At 28.3% G+C, this 26,336-nt stretch overlaps 1 protein-coding gene and 1 non-coding gene across 2 annotated transcripts in view; both read right to left on the minus strand.

The window, feature by feature from the left end:
* The window catches only part of LanB2 (laminin subunit gamma-1), a 771,247-nt gene that overhangs the window by 632,319 nt on the left and 112,592 nt on the right, over positions 1 to 26,336 (minus strand). The window lies entirely within an intron of this gene.
* Positions 5,856 to 5,927, minus strand: TRNAP-UGG (transfer RNA proline (anticodon UGG)). The gene has a single exon. It is a non-coding gene; the product is annotated as a tRNA-Pro (tRNA).

The following is a 26,336-nucleotide window of genomic DNA, read 5'->3' on the forward strand; positions in this document are numbered from 1 at the left end:
TGTCCCCTCTCCAATCTGAGTAACTTTTGTTTAGGTATTATTACATTCAGTACAAAAAAATACCTAAACAAAAGTTACTCAAATTGGAGGGGGAGACACCTCATTACTGAACGTAATTTACGAGAAAATTGCCTGCGGCGATTAAAATGATACCCCCTGTATATGTCTTGAGCAAAATAAAATAATGAAGTCAGTCTTCTTGCACAGAACTGCGCAGGGATTTGAAAAAAAATTATTTATACATATATAGAAATTATATTTTGAGTGAATGATATTGTCGTACTCGAACGTAAAGAAAAATAATTTTCAACCTTCAATCCCACCGTGCGACCGAAAGTAATACCGTACTTTTCTTCGCAAAGTCAGTAAAAAACTAATTCTTCAATAAGTTCACAACTTAAGTCATTTTATTCCATAAAATTTCAATCCAATAATGGAATAAGCTCAATAAAAGGTGAAGTGCACAAAAGGATGATTATGACATATGTACAACTCAATTATAAAAGACGATCTCTTTACTCACAAATGAGTAAACAACGATATCATTAGCTAGTAAAATTATTTATTAGCCTAGAAAGGATTCGAATCTGTAACCCTTGCAAGTGTTAAGCTAATTTTACCTTATTGTAATACAAAATTATTTTACAGATACATACGGTATAATATGTTATCAGAATAGTTATCTATTATGGTCATTAAATTTAAGATTTGATGGAATTAAAAATTAAAAACGGAAAGTTTAACCGGAATGATTTAATGTGTATTTAATTTAATTTGTTATCACTTTCAAAAAATAATCTAATTTATTCCAGTAGCATTAATGAAAAATTACTGAAATTTTTAAATGACCAGAATATTATCACAGCATCCCTACCAAAAAACGGAGATTATTGAAACAGTACATGCGTACCATTTAGGATCTGTATGTGGAAGCTAGAATAATGGTTCCTAAAAAAGATTTATGAACTAATCATTTTTAGTTTTAGTTAATCCATAGTTATTTTAATAATGACACATATATGTATCAACAATAATATATAAAAATTATTTGCGAAAAATGTATAAAACAGCAAAAAAGAGTTAGACAAACTATATGCAAAGTATCGAGACAAACCCGCACAGCTTGATCATGTTGTGTAGCTGTAAAAAAACATAAATTATTTACTGGGTGATTATTTTTTATAGTTTCTCATAATCTACAAGCAAGGTCAAATCTGTTTTGTGTTGCTGAAACATGATGCATATGAAATTGTCAGATATATCATACATGTGAGAAATTTTCGTGGTACATGTGTAAGTATAATCATATAAGTGAATTAAAATCATCAATGTGTAATTTTTTCTGAGGAAGAACATTTACTCATTACAACAGTGCAAATTTTGTCTAAATAACTTACAATTTTATTAATTATGATTGCAAAAACTATTAAAAAAGATTTAAATCTAAATTCATCAAAATGAAAATACGTAAAAATTATATATATATATATATATATATATATATATATATATATATATATATATAATATATATATATGTAATATATATAATATATATATATATATATATATATATATATATATATATATGTAATATAAAAAACGTGTATATTACGGTTAAAATCTCTGTGTAAAACATCTACAAGGTCATAAAACTTGGTGCAAACTGTTGAAGCGAATCCAGATTAAACTGCCTCGAGCTAATGAGAATAGTATCAGAGTTTGATGAATTATATAGGATAAACTAGACTGCTTTACTCTGTGTGCATACTGGTATAGCATCACAGCTTATGAAAAAGCAGCAGTATTAACATGATTTATGAATATCCTCGCATAAACTTACATCATAAATATATACATTTCGCCTATATGTTCCTTTAATGCCCTTATAAAAAATAAATATTTATTAATAAAACAGGAAATTGATAAATGAATAGCCATGTTGGATATATAAATTTATAGATTATAATAAATAAACGAATTCATTTCTCCTTTTAAATGTGCTATATGAACAAAAAAGTTAGTACAGCAAAGTAAAAACGATTATATGTATAGTTTATGGTGAGCAGTATGAAATAAGCTAACACAACTTAGCGATTATCCTTCATTCCAGAAACCCTTTTTATTAAAAGAAAAAGAAAATTTATATATATATATATATATATATATATATATATATATATATATATATATATGGTTCTCTTCGGTCACCCTTCTTGTCTAGTCAGGGGGCTTTATCACCTGAACCTCCGGGGCCAACCCAGGAGTTCCGTACGGCCTCCAGGAATCATGGGGTCGAAGCTTCACTGCCGGAGGGCTTTGCCCCCTGTACCCACATTGTTCGTTACTCTCATGATTGTGAGAATAATAAATAGATACCTGAAAAACTAATTACAGAAAACAGGATAGTAGTAACTATGGTAACTAAACTAAAGTACAAAGAATTTTGACGAGGAAAATTGTACAACCTATTTCAGTTGCCATGGTGATAGAGATATAATAATGATTTAAATGGATTTTTTTTTCTTTAATGAAGATTTTTAATTCAAAACTTTACTTCCAAGGGATTTAGACCCACGATTTATGGCTTAAAACATTTCCTGGGATAACATAAACGTATCCTGCAAATTTGAAAGTGATGCTGTTCCAAACAAACAAACTTTCGGAATTATATGTAAGATATGAAACATATAACACTGGCTACGAATAACGAAAATTCAAAAAAAACTTTTTAATCGCTGCCAATTTGATACATTTGACGTTTCGAAAAAATGGTTCAAGATAATATAAACGAATGAAATAATCCACGCAAAATATTAAAAAAAACTCAATATAAACTGACCATTAATTTTATTTATGAAGATATTTTCTAAAACTGAATATATCTCTGTGTAAAAGTACTTCAAAATTTAATTTCCAGATTTTTTTGTTAGCTATTACACGGCGAATTTGTCAATGGATTTAATGGCGCCGCCTTTAAACGCTTAGGAAACCCTTTCAATAACAGTTTTGTTATGTGTACTTGTATACTTCTTCATATGTGTCAGGTGTGTGTTTAATGATATTTTTTGTCAAATAATATATCAATGTGTTCAAGTGTATTTGCGATTATAACATTTTTATGCTACTTGTTTTTTAAGGTGTATTTTGTGATTAATGCCGTCATTATCTACATGATGTCTTTGGCAAAGATTTTGTTGAGTGTGTAGTACGCTAAAAAGGTTAATACAGTCGCCCCAGGATGTCATGGCAGCGCAGTCTGCCCTCCCTAGCTCGTCCGAACTCGGACATCCCATCGGTGTCTTCTGTGCCTCCTCGAAAACATACTAATCACCTCTTCCGGTGATCAGAATGTTTCTCCGCAGGACAGCTACCCTTCCCGTTCCTATTATACCTGATCCAGACACGTATTTCGCTTGCCCTTCACAGTTACGCGTGTAGTACGTACCGGTGGGTAACATTCTGAATATACATTTGCTAACATATTTTAAGAACTACACAACAGAATCAACCACCTTTGCAAATCATCTCACAAAAACCAGATCATACGTATAAAACATAACTACAATAAGCAAATTTTATACCGTCGTATTACAATTAATATATAAAATTAAAAAGTCTGTTAATCACGTAAAAACTATGCACAGATTATAACGAATATTTTCTACTTACTTTCGTTTTTTATAGAGAAACATTAAACTACAAAAAACCCCATAAGCTGAACTTCAAGCAGCATCCAGTACTAAACAAATGAGCATCGAAGGGTTCACGCTAAACGTCAAGTATACTTGCGAAGCTGCAGTTAACCGCTAGTATTAAAAAAATCATTGATCTCAGAACATGTTAACTACATGTAATTTACAAACAAACAATTATTTGTCAAAATTTCGTATTAAATGAGTACAAACTATGAGAATAAAATATTTTATTCCATACACCACAAACTAAAGGGCTTTCTTAAATGTTTAAAGATGGGCACCATTAAAAAAAGTACCATACTCTTCAATGCCACTGAAAATGAGCCGTATAATAAATCCGTAAAAGTGGTCTAAAAAGCTCAATTATATTAAAAATACTTTCCAAATGTATTTTGAAAGCGAGTATAAAGTATTATGTAGTTAATCTATGAAGGAAAAAAATTCACTTAGAATTATCTAAATGTTTTATCACAACCCACCGGATTGGTCTAGTGGTGAACTCGTTATCGAAAATCAGCTGATTTCGAAGTCGAGAGTTCTAAGGTTTAAATTACGTAGTAAATTACGGATTTGAATACTAGATCGTGAATACCGGTGTTTTTTGGTGGTTGGGTTTCAATTAACCACACATCTCAGGAATGGTCGAACTCTCAGGTCTGTATAAGACTACACTTTATTTACATTTATACATATCATCCTCATTCACCATCTAAAAAGAAAATGTTTTATCACTTTTAGTTTGTAAGCAATTCTCGTACATTATACAAAGAATAATTTGAAACCGATAAGAGAACACTGTTCTACCAAGCAGACCAAACATATGCAGTCTTGTAGCAATGCAACTAGACACTTTAAAAAAAAATCTTTTTTTTTTCGAATTTTATCAAATATTTTCTGCGGTAAGGGATCTCAGGTTTTATGTTATTTTAATATGTTAGTTATTAAAAACAAATGGGATATCTATCGAGATAAAACTTACGTTAACTTCACTGGGTTTATTAATAAAAAGGGACTATTTATACATTTTAGAGCTAAATTATTACAAATTTATACGTGAATAAATACATATAATTACATTACTTTGTAATTTGTAAATGTTTTTGAATAGTGTATTCAATCACTGAATCACTTTATAACTTTTATCAATGAATAATTTTTTTATGAATTACAATGTGTATAAAGCACTATATAATTGAAAACAGTTGTGCTAAATATAGAATAAATTATTAAGAAGTAATTTCTGCTTAGGAATTCATTTAAACGAATGCTTTATTATTAAAATGTTACATACTATAAAAAATAAAAGTATATTACATTTTTGTTATATTACGTGTGTATGCAGTAAAGCCCTTTTATAATGAATCTCTTAAAAAAAGATTAAAGGCTTAAAATATGTAAAAAAAAGCTTATTAATTTTTCTTAAATTTGTGTTGAATAAATTGTTGGTCCAGGAAAATAATTAAAAAATAATAATTTTGTGAAACCTGTCAACGGTTGATTAAAAAACAAATGCAAATTTTTGTACTAGCACAACAAAAAACTTATTCAAATATTATCAAAATTGATATAAAATCTTTTTTTAAGTTTTTTGTTGTGCTAGTACAAAAATTTGCATTTGTTTTTTAATCAACCGTTGACAGGTTTCACAAAATTATTATTTTTTAATTATTTTCCTGGACCAACAATTTATTCAACACAAATTTAAGAAAAATTAATAAGCTTTTTTTTTACATATTTTAAGCCTTTTAAAGTAAAAAAAGTTTTTGTAAAGATCTAAAATATGTTTGTCAGAATTAAAATTATCCTTCAGAATCTTCTTTGTTTGAATGAATGTTTGTTTGTCTCGTATGCGTTCCTATACCATTCATCTGACTGCGATGAAACTTTCGTGAGTTGTACCCACATCCACAATGGTTTCTGAATTAGTTCGGACCGGCTAGGTAGCGCTGGGGTCGAGATATTTCAAAAAATTTTATTTATGGTCCGATTTGGCTCACATTCAAAACATATATTAGTTACGTGAAAAGAAATACTTTTTGCAAAAATTGGAGCCGCTAGGTAGCGCTCGGGTCGATTTAATTTGGATATATATCAAATCTAGCAATAGCAAAGCATTGCCGGGTCAGCTAGTATGATTAAAAAAAAAAGAAAAAATCAAGGGCCCGTCCGGGATTTGAACCCGGGACCTCCTGCACCCAAAGCAGGAATCATACCCCTAGACCAACGGGCCTACGATACTGTTGATGAATAATAACTACTTATTATATTCTTACTACTTTCTAATATTTCACTGAAGGTTGGTACACGTATAAACAATTCTACGTAGGCAAGTACAATGTACGATAACCAACGTACAAAAATAATAATTTTTGTTTTATTATTGTAATATGTTTATTTATTAATTTAATATCATATTTTATTTATAACTTTTTAAATTAAGTTTAATACTAAAACAATTGAAATAATGTTCATAGATATTTAAAAATAAAATTATATATCAGGCAAAGCGTGTTAACTTTATCAAATACTAAAACGTGTTCATGAAAACCGACTATGTAGTTTTCACCATAATTGCACTTACCATGCGTCTAAAAGAAGTACAAAACTTATAACGGGCAAAATATTGCTCTTACATAAATATTCCATTATAAACGTACAATTTCTCTACTTATTGGGTTATTTAACTAAATAAATATAAAGTAAATGCTATTTTTAAAAAACAAATGGTAAAAATGAATTAAATTTTATACATTATCTGTAAAAATGTTTCCAAATACGTTTGTGGTTCAAGCCGAAGAAATTACAATTTTTGTGATAAATTTTTGAAAACCTAATAAAATTCACGTCAAATCTTATCTTTAATAAATGTATATTTTGCTAAAATTTATGAAAATTACGGAACTTCACTAATCTTTCAACTTATTCCTCTTTCCATTTTTCCTTTATAGATTTTCTCTACTTCCCTATTTTCCTTTTTCCCTTTTCCCCGCGCGTAAATTGGTCCAATAGAAGAAGAAGTCTGTTTGTATATTTGTTTATTTCGTAAATATCTCGTCACCAGCGCCACCTAGCGGATATAGTTTTTGCAAAAACTTATTTTCTAGTAACTAATATATATTCTGAATATCAGCCAAATCGGTCCATAAATACAATTTTTCTAAATATCTTAACCCCAGCATCAACTAGCCCTCAGCGCTATCTAGCGGGTTCATTTTTTCAGAGGTATTTCTTTCCATGTAAGTAACACGTATTCTGAATACGAGCCAAATCAGACCATAAGTAAAATTTTTTGGATTATCTCGACCCCAGCGCCACCAAGCGGGTCCAAACTAATTCAGAAACTTTCGCGGGCTTACGCACAATAACTCAAAGTTTCATCACAAACAGAATAATCGGCTTCCCGTGGGAATTGTGTGTGAGGCTAGAGTGGTAAGTTGATGCGAGCACCTCGTGCGAGGGTAGTCCAATCATCACCATCAACTGGTAACAAACGGGGCACCCCTGGGGTGCTGTTTTGGGAGGTTCAATGGGGTGCTCTTATAATATCTCTGCAAACAACCGTCTGATTTTCAGAATTCACTCTGGGTATTTGTTAGTACGTTGAAGGGTAAATTGATCAAACAAATCAGTTATTCGGATATGTTGTTATATCTTTGCAATCTTCCGATTTTAAAAATTCAAACGGGGTATTTGCTAGTATAATTCAAAATCACGATAGAATCAAACCAGAAAAAAAATTAACCAATATACTCAAAAATGGATCTTATTGCACGTCTGCCCAAAAAGGAGTGTAATGTATTTAAGGTATATGCATGTATGTATGTTTGTTCCACGTAGAAGCTTCCGATTTAGAAGTATGCCTAGTTGGAATCCTTACGTTACCGGGAGTGTCATAGGTTAAAAATATATTTGTTTAATTAAATTAATTAGAAAAAAGTATTATAACTACATACAAAACTGTCACCCCCACGCTCACTAATTATCCTATATTAAAGAACAATGTTCTCTTGTTTCTAAAAAAAAAAAGATTAAAATTAAACTAAAATGAACCAGAACGTAAAATCGTGAATTATTAATTATTTTAATAAAACGTTTATCGGAAAAAAATTTATTTTGAATATCAACAGTAATACTAATGAAATAAAATAAATAAATCACGTGAATGGAAACAAAATGTATAATACTGATAAAATTAAAAAAAAAAATCGTTTTAAATTATATAAAAAAAATCAGGTTAAACAATGAAAGCCTAAGTGTTAATAAAAAATTATTTTATATTTTACGAAACATTTTTGCCTGTCATTATTTTAAGATAATATTCTATTTTAAACGTACTTTGATCATATTTCACTGTATTTAACATAAATACACACACGCGTATATATATATATATATATATATATATATATATATACATATATGAATGTAATACATTTATCTTTTATATTCTATAAATATTTTATGATGATAATTAATTAGGTTACTAATTTTTTTAATATTTCATTTATTTTCAAATAAACCTGTTATGTAAATTATATATTTCATCATTTTAATTGTAAAGAAGTTATATCATATAAATTTTGTATATTCAAGAAGCGTATTTTTAAATATATCATAAATATTTTTCATGTTTGTTTGTTTTTTATTCTAAAAAAAAAAAATTAAAAAAAAATAAAAATAAACAAGTTGTTTTTTTCAAGTTGTTGTAGTTCCTCAATTGCTTTTATTTTTTTAACCAATTAAAAATTACAATTTCAAGAAAGAGAAGTAAACTTTCTTATTATTCAAAGTCTGCTAAAAAGAATGAGATTATATCGGTCCTCTGAAACAGCTTAATTACGTGATTCTCGGTTAGCTGCTGACCAAGAGCGCTACGCTCAGACTCGAAGTAGATAGATGGACGTTGCAGTGATGGACATAAAAATAGTTAATTAAAAACATTTTTTGAGTATAATTTTAAAATACAGAAGACGAAAATAAATTTTAAAATATAATTTAATCTGGACTAATTTACACATTTTTTTTTTAATTTAAAAAAAAGTTTAGGACAAGATTTCTGGAGAAAAATATTTTAAAAGCTATATTTCTAAAAAAAAAATATCATCGTATAATTTTACATCTCTAACAAAAACTGGAGTTAAAGAAATCGTGATCTTAAGACTTGATGCAATACATTCCATTCATTCAAAAAATTAATAAGAAAAATATAAGATAAAAGAATTACCAGTTAGACAACAATGAACAAAAAGCTAATTAAGATTGCCTTCTCGTAGTATAATATTCGTACATTAGTATAATTAATATTATCAACATTAAACAAAAACAAAATTATTTTTATATTAAATATTTAATCCAACAAATTTTCTTTTTCACACGCTTTTAACAGATGATAAAATTACTACTTAAAACGATTAAACATAATTAAAGAATTTTTTTCACAATTTAAATGAAAAAAACTGTAAAATAAAAGAATATTTCGTAAATAAATAACAATTTAAAAAACTAAAACAAAATAAGTTGACGATGGATTGGCTCATTTTATTTTATCTATCAACGGCTCAAACAGGATTAAAAAGAAATTAGATATGAACTTGAATCGCGTAATACAGGTAAAATATAGTACAGAAACAAAAAACAAAAATCAACTTGAGCATTTTCTTTAAAAAATACACATTAACACAAGATGTATGTTTAATAAAAAAGAACGAAAATTCTAAAATCAAATCATACCTAAATAAATAAAAGTTTGTAAAGTCATTCACTGTAATAATTTTGCGTTTTACTTATTAAACCTACGATAGAAGGTTTACATATAATTCTAATAAAAAATAAAAAAGGTACAAAAACTTTTGCACTCTGATAAAAAGAACTAAAAATTGCTTAAAAATCCTTAAAAATAAATAAAGTATTTATTTTTAAAGAACGGTCTACTTGATTTATAACATATCACTTTGTTTATCGCCTAGGTTTAACCCTTAGGTCACTTTTTTTACCTTTTTTCATCCACCTTACGGCCTTATCTCTGAGGACGGGTATCGAAGATGGAATTTTCTTCTAACGATACCACCGAGGGTGGTAGAGAGGATGCCGATACATTGTCGAATATTAGTCGAAATATATACCATGTACCATTCAGTGTCTGTTTTATGTTAAAATTAAATTTAGTGCGCAGTCGATATCTCCAATTTACCTGTAGAGTTGGCCAAATGAAGGAAGTAAAATTTTCTATTGGAGACTTTCAGTTTTATTCAAAAAATACGATGGTGGCTCTCCCATTTAACTCTACAAAGAAGTTGGTCGGTCTGTAGCTCGAAGGAACTTCATCTAAGGTCTGTAACGTTTCACGTTAAACCAATGGTCGTGCGCCCCGACATAGCCCCGCCCGATTTGTTTTAGCCTCCGGGACCCAAAGTTAGTATTGCTTCAGAGTATGAATTGAAATGACAATTTTGTAACCGAGATTCGAACTCGAGACCTCCGGATGAATGGCCGACAACTTCCTTATGCTCTGTCATAAAAGCACCGTAGAATAATTATAAAGGCCCACACACGTTTATGTTACCGGCTTAGGTTTAACCGGATAAATTTCAATTTTTTTATTTAAAGTTTATGTAATCATTCAATTTTTGGGTTTCAACTTAAAACAATTTACTTAAATGTGATTCTTGAATCAAGTGTCTTCGAATAAATTTTAGCAAATTTACAGATACGTAATATATTGAAAAAAGCAAAACTTTTGAGAAATACAAACAAAGATAAGGAGAAGAACTGACTGTACCGAAGACAAAACAAATAAAGAAAATATAGAAAGGGAATAAAGTTATGTAAGCTACGTAAATAATAACAGAGCGAAATTAAGATAAAAATACGCACGACGATCGAATCGAAAGATGTAAGAAATAGTAAAATTGATTTGTCACGAAATCAGTAATAGGATATTAATTTTGTAGGAGGTATACAATTATCTAGAAATCAATCTACCTCGGGGTTATCTACAATCGTCAGGAACTAGAATAATGTAGATGTTAATATATGTATAAAAGAAAACAACAGGAGAATGAGATGAAGTACCGATACATAGTCTAACAACCGCTGCGGTTAAAACAAGAAACAGTCTCCCTTTTCATAGCACAGGAGGTTTACTACCACAACAAAAAATCTTATAATACAATTCCACATGTAACTATAGTATTAAAGTACGAGTATAATGCACCAACGTAAAATGAAAACAATTCTCTTTTTAAAGTAGCCTTCATTTATGAAAGACCATTTGTCAATTTTTGTGACAATTATAATTTTTGTTGCTGTTGTTGCATTAGTAACATCCACCGTCATCCTTCTGTAATCAGTCTTCATTTATAACTAGAATTACGAGCAATACAACTCCGTAAAACCAGTCAAGATTATAACGCAATCATCATTCCAACCGTCAAGTCTTTGGAACTAAATCAATTTAATAGTTGCAATACGACGTACACTCAAATATTATCACGAATAATAATAATAATAAATAAAACAATATATATATAACAATATAATACTGTACATTATTACTACTACTGCAATCCAATTACCAAATTTCGAAACAATCGATTTATAGATAAATGATACGAACTCTAAATGAAAAGATCCTTTACCCACACGCTGTTTTCATTAATTTAAAACTGTAGAATTTTACAAATCTGACAGTTTATAATGCCTTATTTCTCAAACTGAAGTTCATTAATTTAAACCTTGATCATTTAAAAGCAAACCGGGTAAAAATAATAAATTAAATTAACTTTAAAAAAGCATAGCATTAATTATATTTGAAATTTATCCTGTAGCATCTCGGAATATTTATAATAACAAATTAATCAGCAGAGAACACATACGTTGATAACGGTACATTATTCTCTAAAATAAACGTTTTTGTTTTTAAAGATTGTTCTAGTTCTTTTCATCCATATCAGGATCGTTCGGAAAGTTTTTGGCTGAACAGAAATGGAATAAGTAATAAAATGACTATGATAACAATTTTTTGCAATTTTTTAATTGTCACTTACGATTCTTAGGATGCCATACAGCGAAGTTTCAGATTCATGTATTGCTTTTAAAATATTTAACCTGGATGGAGATACAAAAAAAGTTAATTTTATTTTAAAGCATTCTTCAGCTTCATTTTCAACAATAAAAACGCGGACTGTTGAATTTAAACGTGGATCAAGATGATGAGTGTTCAGGACGCCCGAAAACCATTACGACTGAGGAAATGATTTAAGAATCCATTCATCAACATGTGAGAGAGTAACTAATTGATATATTTACTTATCAAAACATATCATGGATGTGTCCCTTTTTAAAGAGAATCAAAAGAGTCAAATACTTAGGAATTTTCATTGACCTTTACGCAAAATGGAATACGCACATTAAAACTTAAAAATACCTAACTTTTAAATTTTGTAAAACCGATAGACTGAAGAGAAAAATATAATTTAAAAAATCTATATTCGCATAATCACAATTTTTGCTCCACGATGCAATAAGTGCATGAGAATGTGCTTTTGATTCGCACCTTAATAAAATATTTATAATACAAAAAGAGTATAACTAAAGGAACACTTGGTAGATCAAGATTTTATCCAGTAAGAAACTTTTTATGAGTTCACTGTAATGACCATCAAACTCTAAAAAATTTAACAATGTACATAAATGAAAAAATAGACAAATTTTTAATGCTCATAACAGATACAATTTACGAGCTTTATATGTAACTATGTTGTTCCTCGCAGTGATTTAACTGTGCAGAAGAATCTTCTTACATTTGTAACAACTTAATAACTTTTATTCCGGAAAAATCTATTGAAAAAATTACCATTATCATCTATTTATCATTATTTACCATTATCATCTAAAAAATTATCATCTATTTTTAAAATTTATTATATAAAAATGGATAAATCATTTCGTTTATTTTTTAGATGAAGTACAATGAAACATTGTACTTCATCTAAAAAATAATCGAATCGGCACAGTAATTTTTTTTTCTTTTTTTGTCTTGTTTTTCATTTTTTTTCATTTTGCTCATATTGTAGAGACGTTACTTTTAATATTATTTCCTTTCTTATTGTATTATTAATTTTTGTATTTGTAATAATTTTGTAAATGATGGCAAATAGATTAAATAAAAATTATCATAGTGCCGTATTATATGATCGCCGACTTTTAGACACCCGAATTAGCAGACATTGCAAATGATTTATTAGACCGTTTCACTTCATTCTACAAGATGTATTTTGGATAAAAAATCTTTCTGTTTGATGGGTGCCGCGTTTATGAAGAATTGATCACAAACGCATTCGTCTGAACACTTCAAGTTGTTTAGACTTGAGAAGTGTTCAGACAAATGAAGTATTAGAAGTATTAGACGCACTAGTTTGTTCGATGTTTTATAACAGTAGATGAAACATGGTTTCACCATTACACGCCAGATACTAAATAGTGAGTTGGAGCAGAATAAATTACGCCAAAGAAAGCGAAAATGTTTCCAACTGCAGGGAAAGTCATAGCTACATGACTATTTGTAAACGGCAGGACCAACACCGGGAAGTTATTACGCTTAACAACTGGACCGATTGAAGGATGCTATTTAGGTTAAATATTCACATCTGACCAAAAAGAAAGTGCTCTCTCACCACGTTACTATTACGCCTGCAGACAAATTTCGAGTTGCAGCAAAATTTCATGATCAACGCTCCGAAGTTCTTCTATATGCGTCGTATTCACCAAATTTGGCTTCCAGTGATTATTTCCTCTTCCAAAATATGAAGAAATGGCCCACTGGGCAAAGATTCATTTCAAATGATGAGGTAAAAGTTGAAACCAACCGCATATTTTGTATAGTGGACTAATCGCATTATATTGAGGGCATTAAAAATTGGAAAGTTGTTGGTCTGAATGTATCGAATTTCAATTATGACTACGTTAAAATATTTTTTTTAAATTTGAAAAAACCTTGTGTACTCTTTGTCAGTCCGAAAACTTTCCGAATGGCCCTTGTATTGTTTGGTTTATCAGTCCTGTATTACACAGCAGTTTATTATTTTTAACTATTCATTTATTATTTTATTTTAATAATATCTAATGAGTAAATTATTTCGAGTTTGTAAATAAATTATTAATTTTCTTCGTAAATAAAATTCGAATTTCTTAAGTTTTCTTTGTTTTATTAAACTTATCTTACACAATTTTTTTCAGAATTAAATTCTCTACTAGATTTGTTAGAAATTTAATATCATACATTAAAATGATATTCTCCCTATTTTCTTTCTAACGGGTGAAGTAAGGAAAGAGGTCGTTCCTAATCTGCCTGACTCTAGTTGGCAGATCTTCTATTCTAATTTTTGACCATTTTTCACTCTTCGATGGTTTACTTTTTTAAATATATTTTTGTAAACAAATTGAATTTACTATTATTACTAGTATCAATCAAACTGTTTTCATTTTTCGAATTTAATGTCCTTACGTATTAATACTGTAGTCACTTATGACTAGTTTTATAGATTCCAAATGTTGTTCACTTTAGCTACGGGCGACTTGTACGAATCATGCTGAACCCCAAATACGCTAAAAATTTTTAAGCTAAAATTGGCTATATGATAAGTAAATAGTTGTGGCATTTTCACACAAGAAATATTAATGTTAATATAATGCTTATGGTTTCAAGTTTGGTTATAGTTCATTATTACAGCTAAACATTTTAACAGCATAATTCAATTTCGTTAAAGACAATTATTACCGAATATAGCATAAAAAATAAAAATGAAATGTTAACTTCAATAAAAGTAATTAAAAAATAAAAAATAATTATTGATACTCACAAAATTAAATAAATAAACATTATCTGGAAATAGACAACTGATTTATGCATTAAACAGTAGTGTAGTATTAATGAATAAATGAAATATATTTTTATTCTATCACACACCTGAAACAAATAAAACGAAACATAAATCAATTAGTAAATTTATTTAACAAAATAAACAAAACATCATATAAATTAAAATTAATAGAAAGTAAACTTAAAATAGTATCAGAAAAAATAATAAATTTGATATTTGTTGTCAGATAATTAAAATATAATACAATTAAACGCAAGAAAGTACAGTTAAAAATAAAATTACAATGGTGATAATAATAAAAATTATCGTAGAAAAATTAATTCAGTAATATTTACCGGTAAATAATGCCTTCACCTAATAATAGATAAATAATAATTTTATTAAAAAAAAAAAAATGGATAATTGCTCGATTTTTATTACAGTTGTAAAATAAATAGAAAGAGTTTGTAAGCATTAAATTAAGGTCATACAGCCAACTTTATATAAAATTAACATAAAAAATAATAAAAGAAGAATTAATAAAATAAAATTCAATAAAAAAAAACCCCTAAATTAGATGCAAAATTAATAAATACGTTTTTGTGATAAATACGATCACTTTTTGTTTGTTTACTTTTTACCAACTTTTCGAAGAAAAGTACGGTATTACTTTTCGGTCGCATGGTGGAAGTGGAAGGTGAATATGTATTTTCTTTACGTTTTGAGAAATGAGGAGTACGAAAATACCATTAAATATATATATGACCTCAATTTTAGATTATTTTGGCTTTGTATTGGTGCATTTTTCATTCGCACTTATGTTGTGTCAAGTGGCGAGTTGAAATTTGATGCTTTTGTGTAGGGTCTATTGGTTAATTGAACATATGTAGTGTGGTTTGTACTATGAAAATCAGTGAGTTTCTGACTGCGAAGTAGTGAGGACGTCGGAATTAACTTACTGATTTCCTTGTTACAGTATATTATAATTATGTATTTATTATTTTTGTTTGTTTTTAGTTTTATTTTATTTTAATCTACCTCTTGATTGTTTATAGAAAACAAAATAAAATAAAACGCGCAGAACTGTGCAAGTTTAAAATAGTCTAATATTCGAAAACTTACTTTGAAAACTTTCAAAGCTGAATTTTAAAAACAATTCTTAAGATAAAATGTTAATTTTTTTATGGAACACCATATTTCTGCAACAGCAAACAAAATTTATATATAGAGAAAAACACTCTTTCAGTTTAAACTCTTCGAATTAACAACTGTTATTTTTACAGATTTGAAAAAATATATGATTTGTTAAATTAACCCATTTATACTTTTTATGCACTTCAACCCTTATAGGATCAATTACGAAAATAATTTTGTAAAGTAACTCGCTGTAAGATTTTTTCCAGTTTACCCAAGTTGAACATTTTTTAATAAAAAATTTACAGGAAGATTTTTAAATAATTTAATTTGTTTAACGTCAACATCATTGCAATGCTTAATGTAATGATAAATAACGTGTTTATTCTGATATTAAAATTAAAAATAAAATTTCAAGAAAATTAGTTGAAAAGCTCTTTTACGAGTAAAAAAAGTATTACATATTATTTTTACTCAATCTAGGTAACCTTGGATCGCCCTAAGTAACAGTCTATCTACATAAATTCTTCTAAACCTTTTTTTATCAAAAATCTCTAAAAGTTCTTGTGAAAGAGTTTTTTATTCGATGGATTTTCGTAGGCCTAACCTATTAAAAAAAATAAAATTAAACGTGAAAAGGTTTTAATAAAAAAAGTTTTTAAATAAACTTTATAAAAAAGTATTATAAAGTAAAAAAAGTTCTTCTTCAAATTTCTAGTTAAAATTCTTTAAATTTCAAGTTTCTGAATTTTAGGCCAAATAAAAGATAGGAAGTTATATGTAGTATATCTTATCTTGCTCCGGCTTAAAATAGTAGTAATTAAAAAAAAAAATTGGGAAATGACTAATTATTTTTTTCAATACTTAAAACAATGAGAATTTTGAAAAATTTTCGAAGACTTCGTAGAAATTTATGAAGGCTCAGTCACTTTTTTTCTAAGAAATAGTTTTTAATTCTCCGTTCTTTTAGTTTTATATAGTTAATATATAATTTAAGATAATCCATTCTCTTACTAAAGAAAATTAAATACTTAGGTTCTGGACCATGCATCTATACAGAAGTTTCACGTAGAAGAATATAACTATAAATGAAAACAACTTCAACTTTTTTCGACAAGAAGTTAAATATTTTAATATTTTTTCAACGTTGGTATAGATGCCGCAGATAAAGAAACGTAAACGATCCAACTTGAAGCATCATAACGAACCACGCTTTTAACTTGCCACGCTCAAAAGTTTTCGACCTTCAATTGAGCGTTACTCAAGAACGACTTAACCAATCTTCACCAGATTTCATCAATTTCAGAATACACTACTAGAGCTTATATAAATTTCAAGGAAATTAATCCAGTAGTTTTGCAGATTTTCGAACCACAAAACTTTACAGATAGGCCTATATATATAAGGAAACCACAATTAAGCGAATGGAATGATATTTTCGTACTGCCCATACATCAAAAAGTAAAGAAAATTCAATTTATCTCCTAATTCCACCGTACGACCGAAAATAATACCGTACTTTTCTTTAAAAAGTCGGTAAAAGTGGGAAAAACGACCGCCTCAATTAACCTTAAAAATTTTTCAACCTTTCATTAAGTAACTATTTCACAGCTATTAAAATTACAGCTAAAAAATTACAGTAGATACTTGAAAATTTAAAAACTCATCAAAATCCACTGACAATCTCCTCAACCGTAGCCAAAACATACACAAATAATTAAAAATATAAACACATTTAATTAAAATTAATCACACATTTTATAAGACAAACATCACTGTATATAAGTGTTTAAATATAAGTAGTTATGAATCACAGTTATAGGAACTTTTCAAGAAAAATTAAATTGAATTATATTCATAACTAGTAGTTTTCTTTAAAAAATATATTTTTTACAAAAATGTATTCATTACAAAATTAATTAAAAATCTAATTAAAAATTTTAACCGATCTTCGTGGAGGAATGACTGCGTCTCGGTCTTCATCCGGGAATCCCGGGTTCAAATCCTGGTCATTTTCCATACGCCAGAAAATTCCAGTTCCACATTCCCACACCAAACTTCTCTGTAAGCTTCTGGCGATGAATTAATTCATCAAGCAAAAGAAAGATAAATACGAGTAAATAAAAATCGGATTTGTTCCGTAAAATTGTTTTCTAAGAAAAAATAATTACTACATCTACAGGAAGGCAGATCAGTAAGCAATGAAGTAGTAAGGGAGTATATGCAACCCCGGGCGAAACCGAGTAAAAAAAAAAACATGTAGACAATCAGCCCCAAGAATGGTCTGAACTTAAAAAAATACCAATAATGGACGATCCGAAAAATCCAGGTAGCACTGGAAAAACACAAGACTATTAATTACGAGTTAGCCGGCCAGTTTACTTACCATTAATACTAAGAACGAAAAGGTTACTGAAAAGACTAATGATAAATGGTTGTCTGTTGAATAACAAGCACAGCCAACACTAAAAAATTAATATACAAATATTTAGCATATATTTACCGACTACATTATTAATCACACAGGATGAAGAATAAAAGAGATAATCTAATTTAATAAATGAAAACATTTCCAAATCTCTGTTTCACAACTACAATATCACTAAGGAAGAAATTATAGCAAAATGCTTTTTAAATAACACGTTCAAATTAATCTTTTTCTCTGATAAAAATATCAAGAACCAAGTAAAAAAACTGGAAGTATTAGTTTAAAAATATTTACTTATAATAAAACCCTAATCATGTGAGACGCTTGTAATTAGCTGATGTCCTTGAATACGTATATTTATGGTCGACAAACATTCCTGAATACGCAGCATGTTATCACTACATTAAAAGTCATACAGCATTATATGATTGTATACCGACATTGTAATATATAAGTAAATGGTAACAATTTCTAATAAAACATTTTCCAAATAATAAATTAAATTTTTTTAAAAAATCATAATACCGGGTGTCCGTAAAAAAAAATCCTGGGTTTTAAATTAAATTTACTTTATAAGTTCAATTTTTCAAGCATGACACCGTTGATATATAACATATATAAATAAAATAAATTAAAATTCAGCCTTACCAACAATTCGTCTTTGTTTTTCGAGTACAGTCGGTCATTCGACCATCATCAGGAAAAGGTTTCTTTCAATTTAAAAGTATTAAAACTAACCGGTCGTCAATTTACTTTTACACTCTGACGAACGGTTGCTATGATTTTAATATTTTATGTATGTTTTATGTTTATATTGTTATTTTATGTTTTACTTTTCTATCTACTTATGTTTAATTTTAAAAACTTTTAGATCGAAAGAAAACTTTTCCTGATAATGGTCGAATGAAAGTACTCGAAAAACACAGACGAATTGTTGGTAAGGTTGAATTTTATTTATATATAAATAAATTTACTTTATCACACTTAGAATTACAAATGTACGTCTTTTATTACATGAAAGTACAAAGTCTAAAAGTGGTTTCTCAGATTTTCATGTAAATTTACCCTACTCCGTGGGGGAGTGGTAGCGTCTCAGCCTTTTATCCGCAGGTCCCGGGTTCGAATCCCGATCAGAAATGGCATTTTTCATAAGCTACAAAATTTCCACTTCATATTCCCCTACAAAAGCTTTAAGCTTAGCTTACAAGTCAATTAATCACCCAAAAAAAAATTCAATATGAGCTCCGTTTACAGCCCTGAATTCGCCAGACAGATAACCCACCTATTCAACCCTTTGACGATCGTGTCTGCAGTAATCGCTTCCACGGTTCTTAAGAATAACGTACTATTGTTCTTTGCCCCAGGTGATCAAGTGACTGAATATTTTCTTGGTATACGATGTCTTTTATTTAGCCCCAAAAGAAGAAATCTATGAAAGTTCGCATCAGAACTCGCGGTGGCCAAGCGATGGGAGCTTTTCTGCCTATCAGGTCTTCTGGGAATCTAAAATTGAGCGCAATCCGCATGATGTGGAGGGACTTCATCCGGTTGGAAATTAGGCCACCCGTATTCTCAATCAAGGGAAACCCAAATATTCTCTAATACATATGTGTATAATACGCCCGTAATAGGTCTGCTCATGCAAAAATAAAATGGCCCAAAATTTCGAATAAGTATGACACCATACCAGATATTCACTTTGAGACACTTTGCAGACAAATTCCACCGATTTTTGTATTTTTTCTGAGCACATACTCTATAATTATGACGCTTCACAACTACATGAACATGAAATACTGCTGCATCGAAAAATAAAATGCGCTGCAGGTAAGTTTCGTCAACAGAAATGAAGGTTAACACGGAAATGACTTATCGTTAAGTTTTATTTCATGGAGTAGCTGCAGTTAATAAGTACGAAATTTCAATCGCGTGCGATCAAAAACATGGACAGTGCTCTTAGGAATGTTTTGATTGCGAGTGCTACTACGAACTGAACGTCATCCACTTCGTTGGAAACACGATCGAATTCTTTATGCGTTTCAGTACTCGTTTCAGGTCTACTTTGCAAGCGTCCTCTCAAAACCGTTCCGGTTTTCAAACAAACTTTTGTGATGACACCAAGATACAGTGACCAAGCTAATGTTGGCTCATAATAGCTTGGGCAACAGTCTAACGTAGTTATCTGACGAAGAATGAGTGAACTAAAATTTAATCGCTGTTTTAAGATACGAAAAAAAAACAATATTAGTGCTGTAAAATAAAAAAATAAAAACTATAATTGTTCTTAAAACCCCGGAGTTCTTTTTCGGTCACCGGGTAATAATAATAATAATAATAATAATAATAATAATAATAATAATAATAATAATAATAATAATAATAATAATAATAATAATAATAAAAGGAATTAAAAATCTTAATTTAAATTATTTTCTTCATTGAAAATAAACCAGAAATAATCCACACGATTTTTTATAATTTATCGTTTAAAATAGATATATTATAGACTTAGTTTCATCATAGAAAAATATTACACTATTAAACGTAATCAAATCTACATAAAAATATAATATAATTAATTACATAATATAAATATAAGTATATAATTATACTACATAAAAATATTAATGACCATAGGAACGAACCAAGTAGATAGATCCATTAATATTTAACCAGTTATTTGTTAGAATATCGTTAAAATACCAGTTATTTGTTGGAATATTTGTTAAAATTTCGTAATTCGTGAATATATTGAGTTCATTGCGGTTTTCTAGAAAGAAATGTTTTGTAGCAAATTGTCAGCTTCACCTTGGTGCTTCAAACAGTTGAATAATTCCGATTAAAACAATTTTTAACTCCATTATTTAGTAGTTTAATACCATCCCAGAAGCATTATTATTTAGTCAGATACTTTCTGGTATTTTTATAGACTGCTGATGGACGAGGATTTTCGTATGGCTCTTTAGATCTATAAAAAAAGTATATTTTATAGCAAATATACTTCAGCCCATCGATGCGAAATTTTGGTAATATACTAATCCCCTCCTGGTTAATGATATCCTGTTCCTTCCAGGTACTGTAGGCAAGGTTAAAATTGATTATAAGAAGGAAGCAACCAATTCCACATTTGGGTTGGATTATTTATCTCATATTACTTATCCACAGCTTACATATTTGAGAATCCGTTTCTCATTGTACAGTCCTATCTCTCTTTCTTTACCATCTTTCTTTCCAACAGTATTTTTTTCTTGGATTTTGGCCAGACCATACCAATGCTAAGATTGTTGAAACCTGCTTGAGTTAGTATGTTCTTGGTTTATGATTTGAATTTTGGGAGGGGAGATCAGTTCTTCCTGTGAATCCATCTGAGAGTTCTTCAACTTTCGTATCCGATGGCTGTACATCATGGATTTTATGGACTTATATACATCTTATTATGACATCTTACCTTATTATGATATAAAATCGTTCATTTTATGGATGGAATTTAGGGTACATAAGGTATTATTTAAAGAAGTACATGAAATGTTAAATATTAACACGGTGAAATAATGAACAACCGAAAATTCACGTTAGGTAATAGATTATACAGTGAAAGAGATTATACAATCAAAAGTTTTTAAATAAAATTTTATAGTAAAAGATTTACGTTGCTTAGTATAAACAATATACACTTACACGTATTTTAGCAAATTATAAGAACATAACAAAAGTTTGAAGTTTTCTTTAAATTTGCTCATATAATTTAAAGTAAAATCATAAAAAAGGTCGAACTAAAAGAAGAAATAGATAGTTACAAATAAACACAACTTAATAGAAAAACGAAAACAAATTTTACTTAGAGCATATCGTAATTATATACGGAAGTTTAAAAGAGAATATGCAAAAAAATAATAATATACTAAGAATGTAAAAGTAATAATTAGATATTTTGCAAACAGCAATAAATTTTTATAAGATAATAGAAAAAATAAGTATTTTTTCATATTTTCTTATATTTATAAGAAAATTAAAACTAATTATACATAAATATGCCAATGGATAAAATTTATCAATACATGTATAATACATTTCTCTACCTACCAGTATTTAAATACCAATATATTTAGGGGTTAAAAAAAATCTTGAAATTATTTATCTGGAAATAGAAGAATAAGAAAAGAATAAAGGGTGAAAAAAAGAAAAATATTAAAAGAATTGATAAATTTTGAAATAAAGATATCTTACGAAGAATATAATTAAAAATTACGAAACAGAATGCTCTAAGGGGAGATGAACAGATCGTTACTGTCGTCATATATTATAACCAATTTAAATTAATTTTGTTCTAAAATAAATCATAGAGGGTTAAAATTGTAAATGAAACCAGTGATAAAAATATAGTGATTCACGAAAAATGTAAAAAAATCTTCAGGATATGGTCGACACATTATTATTTACGTAAAATGACTTTTTTAAATTAATAATAAATACATAAAAGTTTAAAACAAAAGAGAGTTAGACTAAGTAAATTGATTTGAATAGTGGAATGGAATGCAAAGTTAGCGGGAGTTTATTCTCCCTTCGGATCGCAGAACCTGGACAGAGTCCCTTGCTGCTGGATGATTCAATCGGGCGTGTTACCCCTTAATTTAGGTCCCAAGAATTATAATCTGGGTTAATTTTACCTAAGGCAAAGAAATCAGGACGAAATCTCAAGCCAGCCGATACTCAGTTACTAAACCTTTCCAAACTTACGTTTTATGAACTTTCTTCTTTATTTTCATCAATAGAACATATCCTGAAAGGTTTTTAAATTCTTTTTGAATCACTCTGTATAAAAAAAAGATAATCCAATATGTAGAAAATAATATATATCTTACGGTAAAAAAAAAGGCCAAGAACTGAAGAAATAAAAAATAACATCAAACTGGTCAAATAATGATAATTTTTTTGTATAAACACCCACACGCGCGCGCGCACCCATACAACAGAAGAAAAAGATTTCTTTATTGAAAAACACTTATGTTTTTGTGATAAATTATAATTGAAAATTTGTCAATTTAATTAACCAAAACATAAAATAACATCTCAAATTGAAAAGAAACATAAATGTAATACTAAAAAATTTATTAATAACTTACACCAGTAAATCAAGATTTCCAATATCAAGGATAATAAACTAAATGCTCGCAAAACATCAAGTTTTTGTAACTATAAATTCTAATCTAATGTAAACGATGTTCGTGTTATTCAAGGAATAATTTATTTGACATTTAAAATATTATATTCATGTAAACTATTTACAATACTTATGACCACAGAAATTTCAAAATTATTATTTTTTTTTTTAATAGAATATATGAATCAAAGTAAAACCAGGTTAAATTGATTGTACAAGTACTAATTTTTTTTTAAAAAACCTTCAAAGCTGAATATGAAAAAACCGGTTCGTATACGATTTTGTACAGTTTTAATAAATTTATTCTTGGTAAAATATTGTATATTTATACATAATTTTAGAATTGCAGGAAATTTTCATAAAATAATAGAAAACCGAATATTTTAAAAAATACATGAGTACTAAATATCTCTGGAAAGTCATTCTTAGAAAAATTTATTTAGAAAAAAAAAATACGTGAAGTCTAGATTTTTTTAGTTTATTCCTGCCGTATTATAAACCCCGTTATGCCACTTACCACATTATGTACTACCTAATACTTCCTGCTGCTTTACATTAGTGTAATATAAATTATTTGGAATTTTTTTTTGGTTTTTTTTTTTTTTTTTTTTTTTTATTTCCATGTTACATAATTTTATTTATCTTTAATAATTTATTCATAGGTCACTTTTATTTTAAGTAATTACTTCCGGATGATTTTATCAATATATATCGCTACAGATAAAAAGCATGCAAATGACGTCCTTGGGCAAATCTAATTATTTTTAAAAATGCATGTTTTTTAATCTTTAAAACTATATTTTTTAAAAACTAAAACTGAAAAATATAAGAACAAATGAATAAAATTTTCATATCCATTAATGATTAATTAAAATCAATTAATAACAAAAGAAATAAATGACAATACACACACGCGCGCGCGCACATACAAAATAAATTAGAAAATGATTAATATAATAATTTATAAAATTTTCATTAAATTGAGTACAATGTTACGTTTTAAACTTTTAAATTATGGAGTTGGCAAAAAAGTAACCACGTTTCCACAAATAGTTAGCTTTGTAAGGCGTTTGTTTTGTAAGACTTCTGTTAGTGTTATGATTCTTTTTGTTACAAGTTTCATAGCTGTAAGTTTTAGCATACTTTACAAGCAAATTCCGCGTAATTTTGTTTCCACGTTTTTAGTTTATGGTCGATTTAAAATGGAGTATAAAACGAACATTTTCGAGATATTTTAGTTTTACTCTGAGACTAATAAAGAAATTTATGAAGTTTTTAATATATTGAAGTTTTTAATATATTGATTGCCTAATAGAAAGAAAGTTTCAGAATTGGTTTAAAAAATTCCGGTTTGGAAATTTTTCACTTCAAGATGACCTATTTTCTGGACGACCTATTGAAGTTGGTGAAGAACAAATCAAACCTATAAATGAATCGATTGGTCATATAACTGGTGGAGAGATTGCATAGAAGTTAGATGTATCACACAAAAAAATTGAAAATAACATCAAACGTCTTGGACTAGTTAAGAAGCTCGATATTTGGATTCCGTATGACCTGAAAAATATTCGCATAATTCAACGGATCAATATCTGAGTACGCATCCTCATATGCAATGAAATTGACCTTTTTTGTAACGAATCATCATTACTGATAAAAAGTGAATGATCAATCAGAATTACATGAAAAAAGACTGTACTGTCAATTTGGTGGGATTACAAAGTTGTAAATTTTGAACTGCTTCTAACAAACTAAACAATTAATTCACTGTCAACAACTAATGAAACTAAAGGAAACAATCTACGAAAAAGGGTCAGATTGGCAAATCACAAAGAAATCGTGTTTTACCAAACAATACAAGGTTTCACACACCTTTGGTAACTCATGGAAAATTATCGGAGCTTGGTTGGGAAGTGAACTCTTATCCTCCATGTAGCCTGATCTTGCACTATCAGATTATCTTTTATTTCAAAGATTGCAAAATACTTTGAATGGTAAAATTTTCAGTAATAGTGGTTCAGTTTTTTGTTGATAAGGACCAGAAGTTTTATGAGCGTGGAATCATGAAGTTACCAAAAAGATGGCAAAAGGCCATTGGACAAAATGGAAAACATACAATTGATTAACGTTCATCTTTATGTAAAAAAAAAAATGGTACAAAACCAAAATCACTTTCTTGACAGCCCATAGTTTATTTATTATTTTATTTAACAAGTTTAACGTCAAATAATTTGGCACTAATAATACAACAAACAACTCTTTCTGATTTCTTATATTTTCTTATGATACTCTCAGAATATTGAAAATCGTAAAAACGTATTAGTTCCTGATGTAAGATGGGAGTTTGAATCTGTATCTAATCAATCATATTGGATTATAAATTTTAAACAATAAAACACTAAACAATTTCGATGCAAATTCATTAGAAATACGTTATACACTATAAGACGAGTAGGCTTCAGTATGAATTTATAGTCAGATCATCTTTGAAGTGGTAAAAAAAAAAAAAAACGGAAACATTCATCCACTATATCTGTCTAGATTTAATTTCTTGACATAAAGTCAGCCATAGATATCCAACAACATCCAGCAATTATACTTTTGTTGTCATACAATATTTATCTATTAGTTTTATTTTATTTATAATTTCATATATATATATATATATATATATATATATATATATATATATATATATATCAATCGGTGTAATATTTCGATGTAAATGCTCGCATTTCGTATAATTAAAGGAAACTCCAAACTATAAGAAACTACTTTTTTGTGATCAAAAAATATTAGCTGCTTTTACAGAGAAATCAAGATCGCACTTTAAAGTACAAAAAAAAAAATGGTTATGCAAATTAATACGTAGTTAAATTATTGAAATACTAAAAAAATTCCATCGATACAACTTTAAAATATTTAACTAGAAAATACAATACTACAAAATTATTACAACCGACATAACTTATAAATAATAGAAACCAGATGTTAACAGATGAACTGTTACGTAACCAAATATGGTAAGGTAGGTAGGATATTCAATTAATCTTTTGA

This window comes from Lycorma delicatula, chromosome 8, assembly GCF_047948215.1.
Source record: "Lycorma delicatula isolate Av1 chromosome 8, ASM4794821v1, whole genome shotgun sequence".
Lineage (NCBI taxonomy): Eukaryota > Metazoa > Arthropoda > Insecta > Hemiptera > Fulgoridae > Lycorma > Lycorma delicatula.